This window comes from Myxocyprinus asiaticus, chromosome 2, assembly GCF_019703515.2.
Source record: "Myxocyprinus asiaticus isolate MX2 ecotype Aquarium Trade chromosome 2, UBuf_Myxa_2, whole genome shotgun sequence".
NCBI classification, from domain to species: Eukaryota; Metazoa; Chordata; class Actinopteri; order Cypriniformes; family Catostomidae; genus Myxocyprinus; species Myxocyprinus asiaticus.
The window spans coordinates 13,912,598-13,924,014 of record NC_059345.1 but is presented as its reverse complement, the minus strand read 5'-3'; positions in this window follow the sequence as shown (position 1 = coordinate 13,924,014).

Below are 11,417 nucleotides of genomic sequence, written 5' to 3'. Positions count from 1 at the left end.
AGTTTTTATTTTAACATGTACAGGACAAATGCTGAATGTCTGACTTATTTTGATAACAAGTGTGTTCAAATAAGAACCTCCTTATTACTTACTGTTGCAGGCTAGAATACTGAAAGAAAAACACAATCCCAGATAATGTTAGCAGCTCACAAAAGCATGATTTCCATCTCTTAATATTTAATTCTGATAATTGTTTTAAATTTAATATTTTAAATAAACACTTTTTCCACATTTTATTATGTTACAGCCTTATTCCAAAATGCATTAAATTAATTATTTTCCTCAAAATTCTACAAACAATACCCCATAATGACAACGTGAAAGAAGTTTTTGAAATCTTTGCAAATTTATTAAATAAAAAAAAAAAAAAAAAAACAACATGTACATAAGTATTTACAGCCTTTGCTCAATACTTTGTTGAAGCACCTTTGGCACCAATCACAGCCTCAAGTCTTTTTGAGTGAGTATGATGCTACAAGCTTGGCACACCTATTTTTGGGTAGTTTCTCCCATTCTTCTTTGCAGAACCTCTCAAGCTCCATCAGGTTGGATGGGGAGCATTGGTGCACAGCCAATTTCAGATCTCTCCAGAGATGTTCAATCAGGTTAAAGTCTGGGCTCTGGTTGGGCCACTCAAGGACATTCACAGAGTTGTCCCGGAGCCACTCCTTTGTTTTATTGGCTGTGTGCTTAGGGTCGTTGTCCTGTTGGAAGATGAACCTTCGCCCCAGTCTGAGGTCCAGAGCGCTCTGGAGCGGGTTTTCATTAAGGATGTCTCTGTACATTGCTGCATTCATCTTTCCCTCGATCCTGACTAGTCTCCCAGTTCCTGTCACTGAAAAACATCCCCACAGCATGATGCTGCCACCACCATGCTTCACTGTAGGGATGGTATTGGCCAGGTGATGAGCGGTGCCTGGTTTCCTCCAGACATGACGCTTGCCATTCAGGCCAAAGAGTTCAATCTTTGTTTCCTTGTTGTGAGTCCTTCAGGTGCCTTTTGGCAAACTCCAGGCAGGCTGCCATGTGCCTTTTACTGAGGAGTGGCTTCCGTCTGGCCACTCTACCATACAGGCCTGATTTGTGGAGTGCTGCAGAGATGGTTGTTCTTCTGGAAGGTTCTCCTCTCTCCACAGAGAAACGCTGGAGCTCTGTCAGAGTGACCATCGGGTTCTTGGTCACCTCCCTGACTAAGGCCCTTCTCCACCGATTGCTCATTTTGGCCAGGCGGCCAGCTCTAGGAAGAGTCCTGGTGGTTCCAAACTTCTTCCATTTACGGATGATGGAGGCCACTGTGCCATTGGAACCTTCAATGCTGCAGACATTTTTCTGTACCCTTCCCCAGATCTGTGCCTCGATACAATCCTGTCTCGGAGGTCTACAGACAATTCCTTGGACTTCATGGCTTGGTTTGTGCTCTGACATGCACTGTTAACTGTGGGACCTTATATAGACAGGTGTGTGCCTTTCCAAATCACGTCCAATCAACTGAATTTACCACAGGTGGACTCCAATCAAGTTGTAGAAACATCTCAAGGATGATCAGTGAAAACAGGATGCACCTGAGCTCAATTTTGAGTGTCATGGCAAAGGCTGTGAATACTTATGTACGTGATTTTTTTCGTTAAATTTGCAAAGATTTCAAACAAACTTCTTTCACGTTGTCATTATGGGGTATTGTTTGTAGAATTTTGAGGAAAATAACGAATTTAATCCATTTTGGAATAAGGCTGTAGCATAACAAAATGTGGAAAAAGTGAAGCGCTGTGAATACTTTCCGGATGCACTGTAGTGAGACAATATGCCTGGCTATTGAGGTATGTTGTCACAAAGTCATCATGTTTTCAATGAATTGCATCTTTTTTCCATGGCAATATCGGTGGAAAATTTCAATAGCTTTTTTATTTATTTTTTTTTTTTGTAGTGAACAACCTTCCCTGAAGAGCCAAAGTGTTACAGCAATGGAGGGATGACAAACTCCCTATTAATGCCCATGTTTTTTTATTTTATTCAAAGTTAGTTCTTTGTTCTTCAAAGTAAGAAGTTTACATTTCATTGAAGTTGTATCCACTGCATTATATCCACAAATTTTTTTTTTTTTTCAGCTACGTGTTTCTTGACTTTTGTATAGCTAAACCGTATAACCCCGGCCAATTTATTTGCATCTCTATCTGTTGGGCTTTCTTTTCTTTCGATTTCCGTGCACAGGAACATGTATACTATGAACCAGAACACTTGGCCACTTAGAAATCTTTTTTAAAGTTTGCTGAAGAAGATCTTTGGACAGGTGTGGTTTGAGTTCCCACCTAAATTTGAAGATATGATGATAATGCCTTACTCGAAATACGGTATACTACAGTGGACAGGGACTGCAGTGCCAAGACGGTGAGCAGCCAACTTACTATATCCTTATTTCAACAAATGTTTTAATTCTTATGAAATGTTTAGCCTTCTGTGTTTGTTACAGATGTTACAAATGACCTAACGCAAATGCATTGTTTCATAGCATCCTTATAGATTACATGCTCTGTCTAAGAACAAGGAAGAGGTAAGTTTCAATTCCACACAAATTGTAAGACCATGGTTGATTTTTTGTAAGGACATGGCACACAAAAAGTACGTTTTATATGATTATTTTATCCATCATTTTTATACTCAAGCTTCTTGCTTGTTTGTTGTTTTTTAATCCTAATTGATTAGATTAGCTATGGTTAATATCTATGATATAGAGTTTATTTTTATTTTTTATGTGCCTTCAGATCCAAACTGAAGGGGTCAAAAATTATCAAGCTACAGTATTAAGCTTATTTTACACTGTAAAAATACACGTAAATAAACAAAAATATAATTATGTAGTAAAAGTCCATTATGCCAAATGTTTTACATCTCTCAACAGATTGCCTTGAATATTTGAAGAACCATGGAATTCCAGTTCCAATTAGCCAAAATAGTTCCAGTTCCATTAGAACCTAGAAAAGCAGACCCCCTAATAAAATGCATCAAAGACAACAAGTCAAATAAATTTAGCAAATTAATTCAAGGTAGCGATATCAATGGACTTTATGCTTCTTAAGACTTGAATGATATCACCCTACTGACAGCAGCAGTTGTATATAGGAATGAGGAAATTTGTTGTTATCTGCTTGAAAATTCTGCTGATCCCAACAAACACTCACCAAATGGACTAGCTCCGCTTCACTATACTGCAATACAGCTGGAGTTCCATTGAGTATTGTGAAACAAATACTTGCAGCAAAAACTAATCCAGAAGGACATAAATTACAAATATTTACTCCATTTCAATATGCTGTTGAATATGGCCGTGAAGACATTGTGAAAGCACTAATAGTAGCTGGAGTTTCAGCTGTAAGGAACTATGAAAGGAATCAAGAACTTGATAAAAAAAAGTGGACAACATGGTCAATTGATTTTCAATACAGAGGGAAGATTTTTGAGAGAGCAGATATTTCTCTCTTTTTCTCATGCTGTCACAAAAAAATGACCAGAGAGATGTTTTCAAATTCTTTGAAAAACATTTCTTTAAAGAGCACACTGAATTTCATACAATTCTGTTCGAGAGATACTTTAGTGTCATTGGTCCATGTGCAGAGAAGTATCGTCAGAGTGCCATCAAGAGGTTAAAAGATACAATAAGTGAAATAATATACATTAAGTGAGTCACTGAATGCTTTACCAAAATACCTCAAGAACATTGGCCGACTACACTGATCTGTCTATATGCTGTTTTATGTGCTAGCAAAAGCATCTGTCTTCAGGTATTCTATGAGCTTGTGCCAATCCTAATAAACAGGGCGCAGCACTTGTCAGTAGGCCTACTTGAAAAGTCAAAAGAAAAAATGTTTCTTTTAATACTAAAAACACTCAGTGCCCTGATGCAGATGACCTCTGAACTAAATATGCATACAGACAGGTCTGTCCATGAGATATTATGCAAAGGTCTAATACCACTAACACATCATGAGTATTCAAGTGAAATTGGAATTTTCACCTATTGCTTGTTTGCTGATATTCATCAGTTTGACCCAGAACTTGTCTCCAGTTTGTCTTCAGTTCCAGAAACAGTACTAGATGCTGCAGACATACGGTTGGATGAAGCTACAAAAAACAAACTACGCAACCTGAACACATCTCTTAGACATGAACCATATACGGAGATTGCACCTCTTTTAATGAGCACAAAAAAGAAGAAAAAGAAAAAGAAGCGAAAAAACAAGCAAGAGGTTGTATCAGAAAAAGGTGAACAACAAGACAGAGAGGGACAATCATTTCCAGAAACTGTTCCCATTGAGGAGTCAAATTCAAGTGTGAAGCCATTCACATCACCTGTTGAGAATCCAGCAAAGCCAAGAAGGTGGCATCAAACCAGCCTTTGTTGGAGGTAGAAGCTTGAAAAACTCTCTAACATTGATATTAGGGATAACAATAAGGCATATAGACTGGCAAGTCTTACTCTTGTACTTGACCCTGAATTTCGTATAGCTAAAAGAAGTGATGGAACAGAAGTTTATCTTGGTTTGAGGGATGATGGCACAGAGGTACTGGACTCAAGATGCACAGAGGTACTGGACCCTACTGGACTCAAGATGGCACCAAGTATGGCTGCTGCGTTGCGAGCTCCGACACAACATGGTAGTGTTTTGTTTGTTTTGTTTACAGTTCTTATGTTTTTTGTTTTGGATGCTGTCTGCCTTATTGTCTACGTCAGACAAACACTTTTGGACATTGGTTCAGCAATTACACACCGTAAACCGGACTTCAAATTCCTCAATGCCGACCCGCTGTTTACAAACACGCAAGCGGAGCCCTTTGTCTGTGCTGCACGGCCGCGGAAACGCAGGAGGAAAAGGGGAAACAGAGCCGGCGTTCTCATCAGAGTAAGATGCCGCGCAAATCGACCCCCGCTACCCAGTATTCTACTAGCAAATGTTCAGTCTCTGGATAACAAGCTCTGCAAGCTGAAAGCGCGGATCTCTTTCCAACGAGAGACGAGGGACTGCTGCATTATCTGCCTTACGGAAACTTGGATGTCTGCGGAGATTCCAGACTCCGTTGAACCCACGGGGTTCTCCGTGGCCCAATCGGACAGAGCGAAAGACCTCTCAGGTAAAAGTAGAGGTGGTGGTGTATGTTTTATGATCAACAAATCCTGGTGTGATCAGAGGAACATACATTCTATCAAGTCTTTCTGCTCTTCTGATCTGGAATTTCTCATGCTTCTGTGTCGACCATTCTGGCTACTGAGGGAATTCACAGAGGTCATTATCACTGCTGTGTACATCCCGCTACAAGCCGACACAGACCGGGCACTCAAGGAACTGTATGGGATTATAAGCAAGCAGGAAACCGCGCACCCTGAGGCCGCATTCATTGTGACCGGGGACTTTAATAAAGCCAGTTTCAAATCAGTCGCATCAAAATACCACCAGCACATTAGTTTCAACACACGAGGGGACCGGGTTTTGGACCATTGCTACTCTCCCTTCCGGGATGGCTACAAATCCCTCCCCTGCCCACCATTTGGCAAATCGGACCACTCTTCCATTCTGCTTCTGCCCGCTTACAGGCAGAAACTGAAACAGGAAGCACCCACTCTCAGAACGATCCAGTGCTGATCGGACCAATCACACTCTACGCTACAGGACTGTTTTGATCACACGGACTGGGAGATGTTCCGGTCCGCCTCTGATGATGACATCGAGCTTTACGCTGATAGCGTAATGTGTTTCATCAGAAAATGTGTAGAGGACGTCATTCCGACCAGAACAACATGGATCTATCCGAACCAGAAGCCATGGATTAATAGCGATGTTCGCGCGGCACTTAATGTGCGGACCTCCGCTTTTAATTCCGGGAACGCGGAGGAGCATAAACAAGCCATCAGAACAGCAAAACGCCAGTATAGGAACAAGATTGAAGGACAGTTTAACACCACCAACTCTAGAAGCATGTGGCAGGGAATTAACATCATCACAGACTTTAAAGGGAATAAAAACTCCACCATGAACACCACTGCCTCTCTCCCGGATGAGCTAAATACTTTTTATGCTCGTTTTGAGGGAAATAACACCGCCCTCGCGGAGAGAGCTCTCGCGGCCGAAGCTACAGAGGTTAGTTCACTCTCCGTCTCTGTAGCGGATGTAACCTGATCCTTCCGACGGGTGAATATCCGCAAAAATGGCAAAAAAATCCCCAGATGGCATTCCGGGCCGCGTCATCAGAGCGTGCGTGAACCAGCTGGCTGGTGTTTTTACGGACATTTTCAACCTTTCCCTCTCTTTGTCTGTAGTCCCCACATGCTTTAAAACATCCACCATTGTGCCTGTTCCAAAGCAATCAAAAATCACTTGCTTAAATGACTGGCGTCCTGTTGCTCTGACCCCCATCATCAGCAAATGCTTTGAGAGATTAATCAGAGATAACATCTGCTCTGTGCTGCCTCTCTCTCTAGACCCATTGCAGTTTGCTTACCGCAACAACTGCTCCACTGATGATGCCATTGCATCTACAATAAACACTGCTCTCTCCCACCTGGAAAAAAAGAACACTTATGTGAGAATGTTGTTTGTAGACTACAGCTCAGCATTCAACACCATAGTGCCCTCCAAGCTAGATGAGAAACTCCGGGCTCTGGGCTTAAACAGCTCGCTGTGCAGCTGGATCCTGGACTTCCTGTTAAGCAGATGCCAGGTGGTTAGAATAGGCAGCAACATCTCCTCATCACTGACCCTCAACACTGGAGCCCCACAGGGCTGTGTTCTCAGCCCACTCTTGTATTCCTTGTACACACATGACTGTGTGGCAACACATAGCTCCAATGCCATCATTAAGTTTGCTGATGACACGACGGTGGTAGGTCTGATCACTGACAATGATGAAACAGCCTACAGAGAGGGGGTGCACACTCTGACACACTGGTGTCAGGAGCACAACATCTCCCTCAACGTCAGTAAGACAAAGGAGCTTGTGGTGGACTTCAGAAGAAAAGACAGAGAACACAGCCCCATCACCATCAATGGAGCACCAGTGGAGAGAGTCAGCAGCTTCAAGTTCCTGGGTGTCCACATCACTGAGGAACTCACATGGTCCATCCACACTGAAGTCGTTGTGAAGAAGGCTCATCAGCGCCTCTTCTTCCTGAGACGGCTGAGGAAGTTTTGAATGAACCGCCACATCCTCACACGGTTCTACACCTGCACTGTAGAGAGCATCCTGACTGGCTGCATCTCCGACTGGTACGGCAATTACACAGCCCACAACCGCAAAGCACTGCAATGGGTGGTGCGAACTGCCAGACACAGGAGGTGAGCTTCCCTCCCTCCAGGACATATATACCAGGCGGTGTGTGCAAAAAGCTCAGAGGATCATCAGAGACTCCAGCCACCCAAGCCATGGGCTGTTCTCACTGCTACCATCAGGCAGGCGGTATCGCAGCATCAGGACCTGCACCAGCCGACTCCATGATAGCTTCTTCCCCCAAGCAATCAGACTTTTGAACTCTTGATCTCCCACGATCAAAATACATCAGCACTGCACTTTATTACTCTTACTCTTATATCTCACACCGGACTGTCATAAATTATATTATTATTATATTATATTCTCTCTTAACAACTTACTATCAACCGACAGCCTGAATGTCAATACAGTACAATACAACCTACTGTACATTCTATATATACTATATATACTTTTTTTATTTTTGAATAATGTGTATCTATATTGTGTGTATTGTACTGTACAGTGTATGTTATTATTTGTATATTGTGTTGTGTGTAATTATGTGTGTATTAGACTTTAAATTGTGTTGTGTTAATTTGATGTTATTGTAAATTGGTATATGTCTCATCACTGTCACGACTGCTATGTTGATCGGAACTGCACCCAAAAATTTCACACACCATTGCACTTGTGTATATGGCTGTGTGACAATAAAAGTGATTTGATTTGATTTGAGGTAGCTGTGAAACGAATGGTGAAGTCTAATTACCAAGACCTCAAAATGAAGAGGAATTTCTACGACTTCCAGAACTTGATAGTCCCTCCATTGTACGTTATGTAGACTTTGCAGAGGATGACAATTTTGGATACCTTGTCCTTCAGCTTTGTGAGTACACACTGGAAGAATATATTGAAAAACACTTACCAGCTGACAGTGCTGAAAGGGCTGATGTTTTGAAGAAACTTGTGAAGGAAGTGCTCTGCAGCTTAAAGATTATACACAGCCAGGAAACCAAAGTGCTCCATCGGGATATCAAACCCCATAATGTTTTAATTGGTAAGAGCTACCTGAGCTGCTGCAGTATATAAAGCTCTAATGAAATTAAATAGATCCTAGTTTATTCTTGAAAAAATTGTGGACTTTCCTCTTTTTTAATTTTTTAATTAATTTTAATTTTGTTTTAATTTAATTTTTTTTTTTTTAAAGATGTAAAAGGAAAAGCTAGATTGGCTGATTTTGGCATAAGTCGCTGACTAAAACAGGGCGAAACCACTTTACGAACAAGTATTGCTGGAACTAAATGCTGGAAGGCAAAGGAAACCATAGATGAGGAGGGTGACAATGGGTAAAAAAGGAGTTCTGACATTCAGGTGAGCTGTTAATGATCAACTTATAAAAACAATATGTTTCATGTTGAAAAGTTCTGTCTTGTGAAAATTCAGCACTTCATCTGAAGTAAAATTACATTTATGGTAAAATTGTGACCTGCTTTAAGGTTGCTGGGATGTTAGTGTACTACATTCTCTCTAGAGGGGACCATCCATTTGGCAAAGGTGCCAAATGTGAGTCCAATATTTTAGATGGAAAACACTCAGTGAAAAAAACTGGATGATTATGTGGCAAAAGATCTTGTTAAGTGGATGATTAATAAAAATCCGAAGGACAGACCAACTGTGGAGCAGACTCTTGCACACCCCTTCTTCTGGACTGATGACAGGTATAAATAAGTGTGCAATAAGTGAAACAATATCTCCAGGGGTGACATTTAATGCAAAACATGAGCATGGCTCAATGGGTCATTACTCCTGCAGTGTTCATATTTAGCTAAAATAATCTTGTTGAAGTAAACTTGGTCGGGAGGCGAGTAGGGAAGAACTCAACTCAGAGATGGAACCTGGACCATAGTGCACCTAAATGAAAATGTGTAATTCCCCATAATCAGTATGATGACAAGATAAACATAAAATTTTCATTAGTTATTATTGTGTAAAGATTCACAACTTTTAAAAAAAAAAAATATTTGTGGAAACCAGATGGTGTCCTCATGGGATTGTGTAATGTTTGTGAAATCTTCTTAGGAAACTGGAGTACCTGGAAAAAATTGGGGAATCAGACCGAAGCAGAAAATTGTCGTAATGCTGATGAGCATCTTCATGCCATTAAAAAATACACAGAGGGGAAAACCTTTTCTGAATGGAAAACTAAAGTAAGTCTAACTTTCCATAAGTCTATGTACTCTATGTAGACATACATTTTAAAATATTGATTATATATGTGTTCTGCATTGCATGTCAGTTTTTTAAAATATTATTTTTCTGTGGTCAGTTAGACGAGACATAGAGATAAAATGAGCAATTAATTGCTTTAGAGATCTGTTTTCACGGGCCAGGTTAAGTCTTGTCATTGTCCGTGGTACTGTCATCACTATTTAATTACATTCACTGTCAGCCTAAGTCTTTTTAATGAAAAATCACACTTTACGTAGACTTTTTGTTTTAATGGGTATAGGCAACAAAGAAGTGTTTTTTTTTCTTTAGGTGAGCCCTGATCTTGTTCAGAAACTGGATGGAAAGAAGAAAGCTTATCCTGAGAACATTCTGGGCATGATACGTTTTGTGCGCAACCTGCAAGAGCATTAGTAAGTTACATACAACATGAAGTATTTACACTTATTTTGTGATATTGTTTGTGTCAGGTCATATTTAGTGTGTTTTTTTTTCCACACTATCTCAAATGATGCAGAGGACATCAACCTGATAGTTGTATTCCCTGATCTCTTTGAGTCTCTTGTGTGTTCAGGTTGGCCAAGAAGAGAGGTTGGAACTCCAGGCCGAGTCAGAAAAAGATCTTCTGCTCATTTTCACATGTTTGATTTTTGTCCTGTCTGGATTCAGTATGACTTTTGATTCTGCCTCTTGTAAATGGAACTTATGTTGCAGTTACACCCTTGTAAAGTACCAAGAAGTCATTTATTGTTATTAACCCTAAAGTCCCATGCATTATTTCAACCCTTCAAAGTAAGTTTGGAATTCATGCTTATAATTTGAATAGATAACTGAGTAGTCTGGTATTATCACTCATTTTCCATGTGCCTTGTAATAAATCACAAACACGCGCACATACACACACACACACACACACTCACACACAGTGAATGTATATATACAGTTGTGCTCAAAAGTTTGCATACCCTTGGAGAATTGGTAATATATGTACCATTTTTAAAGAAAACATGACTGAGCAGGCAAAACACATTTCTTTTATTTCTTATGAGATTCATATTCAACTGTAGGTTATAACAGAGTGGCACAATCATAAAACAAAACATGGCAACAAAGAAAAAAATGAAATGAACCCTGTTCAAAAGTCTTCATACCCTTAGTTCTTAATACTGTGTATTGCCCCCTTTAGCATCAATGACAGAGTACAGTCTTTTGTAATAGTTCTCTATAAGGCAACCAAATTCTTGCAGGTGGTATAGCTGCCCATTCGTCTTGGCAAAATGCCTCCAGGTCATGCAAAGTCTTTGGTCATCTTGCATGAACTACACATTTGAGATCTCCCCTGAGTGGCTCGATGATATTAAGGTCAGGAGACTGTGATGGCCACTCCAGAACCTTCATCTTTTTCTGCTGTAACCACTGGCGGGTCAACTTGGCCTTGTGCTTAGGGTCATTGTCATGCTGGAAAGTCCAAGAGTGTCCCATGTGCTTTCATGCAGAAGAATGCAAATTGTCTGCCAGTATTTCTAATAACATGCTGCATTCATTTTGCCATCAATTTTCACAAGATTCCCCGTGCCTTTTGAGCTCACACAGCCCCAAAACATCAGTGAGCCACCACCATGCTTCACAGTGGGGATGGTATTCTTTTCACTATAGGCCTTGTTGACCCCTCTCCAAACATAGCGCTTATGGTTGTGACCATAAAGCTCTATTTTGGTCTCATCACTCCAAATTACAGTGTGCCAGAAGCTGTGAGGCATGTCAAGGTGTTGTCATTTGTGGCATTGGCACAGTAAAGGCTTCTTTCTGGCAACTCGACCATGCAGCTCATTTTTGTTCAAGTATTGTTGTATTGTGCTCCTTGAAACAACCACACCATCTTTTTCCAGAGCAGCCTGTATTTCTCCTGAGGTTACCTGTGGGTTTTTCTTTGTATCCCGAACAATTCTTCT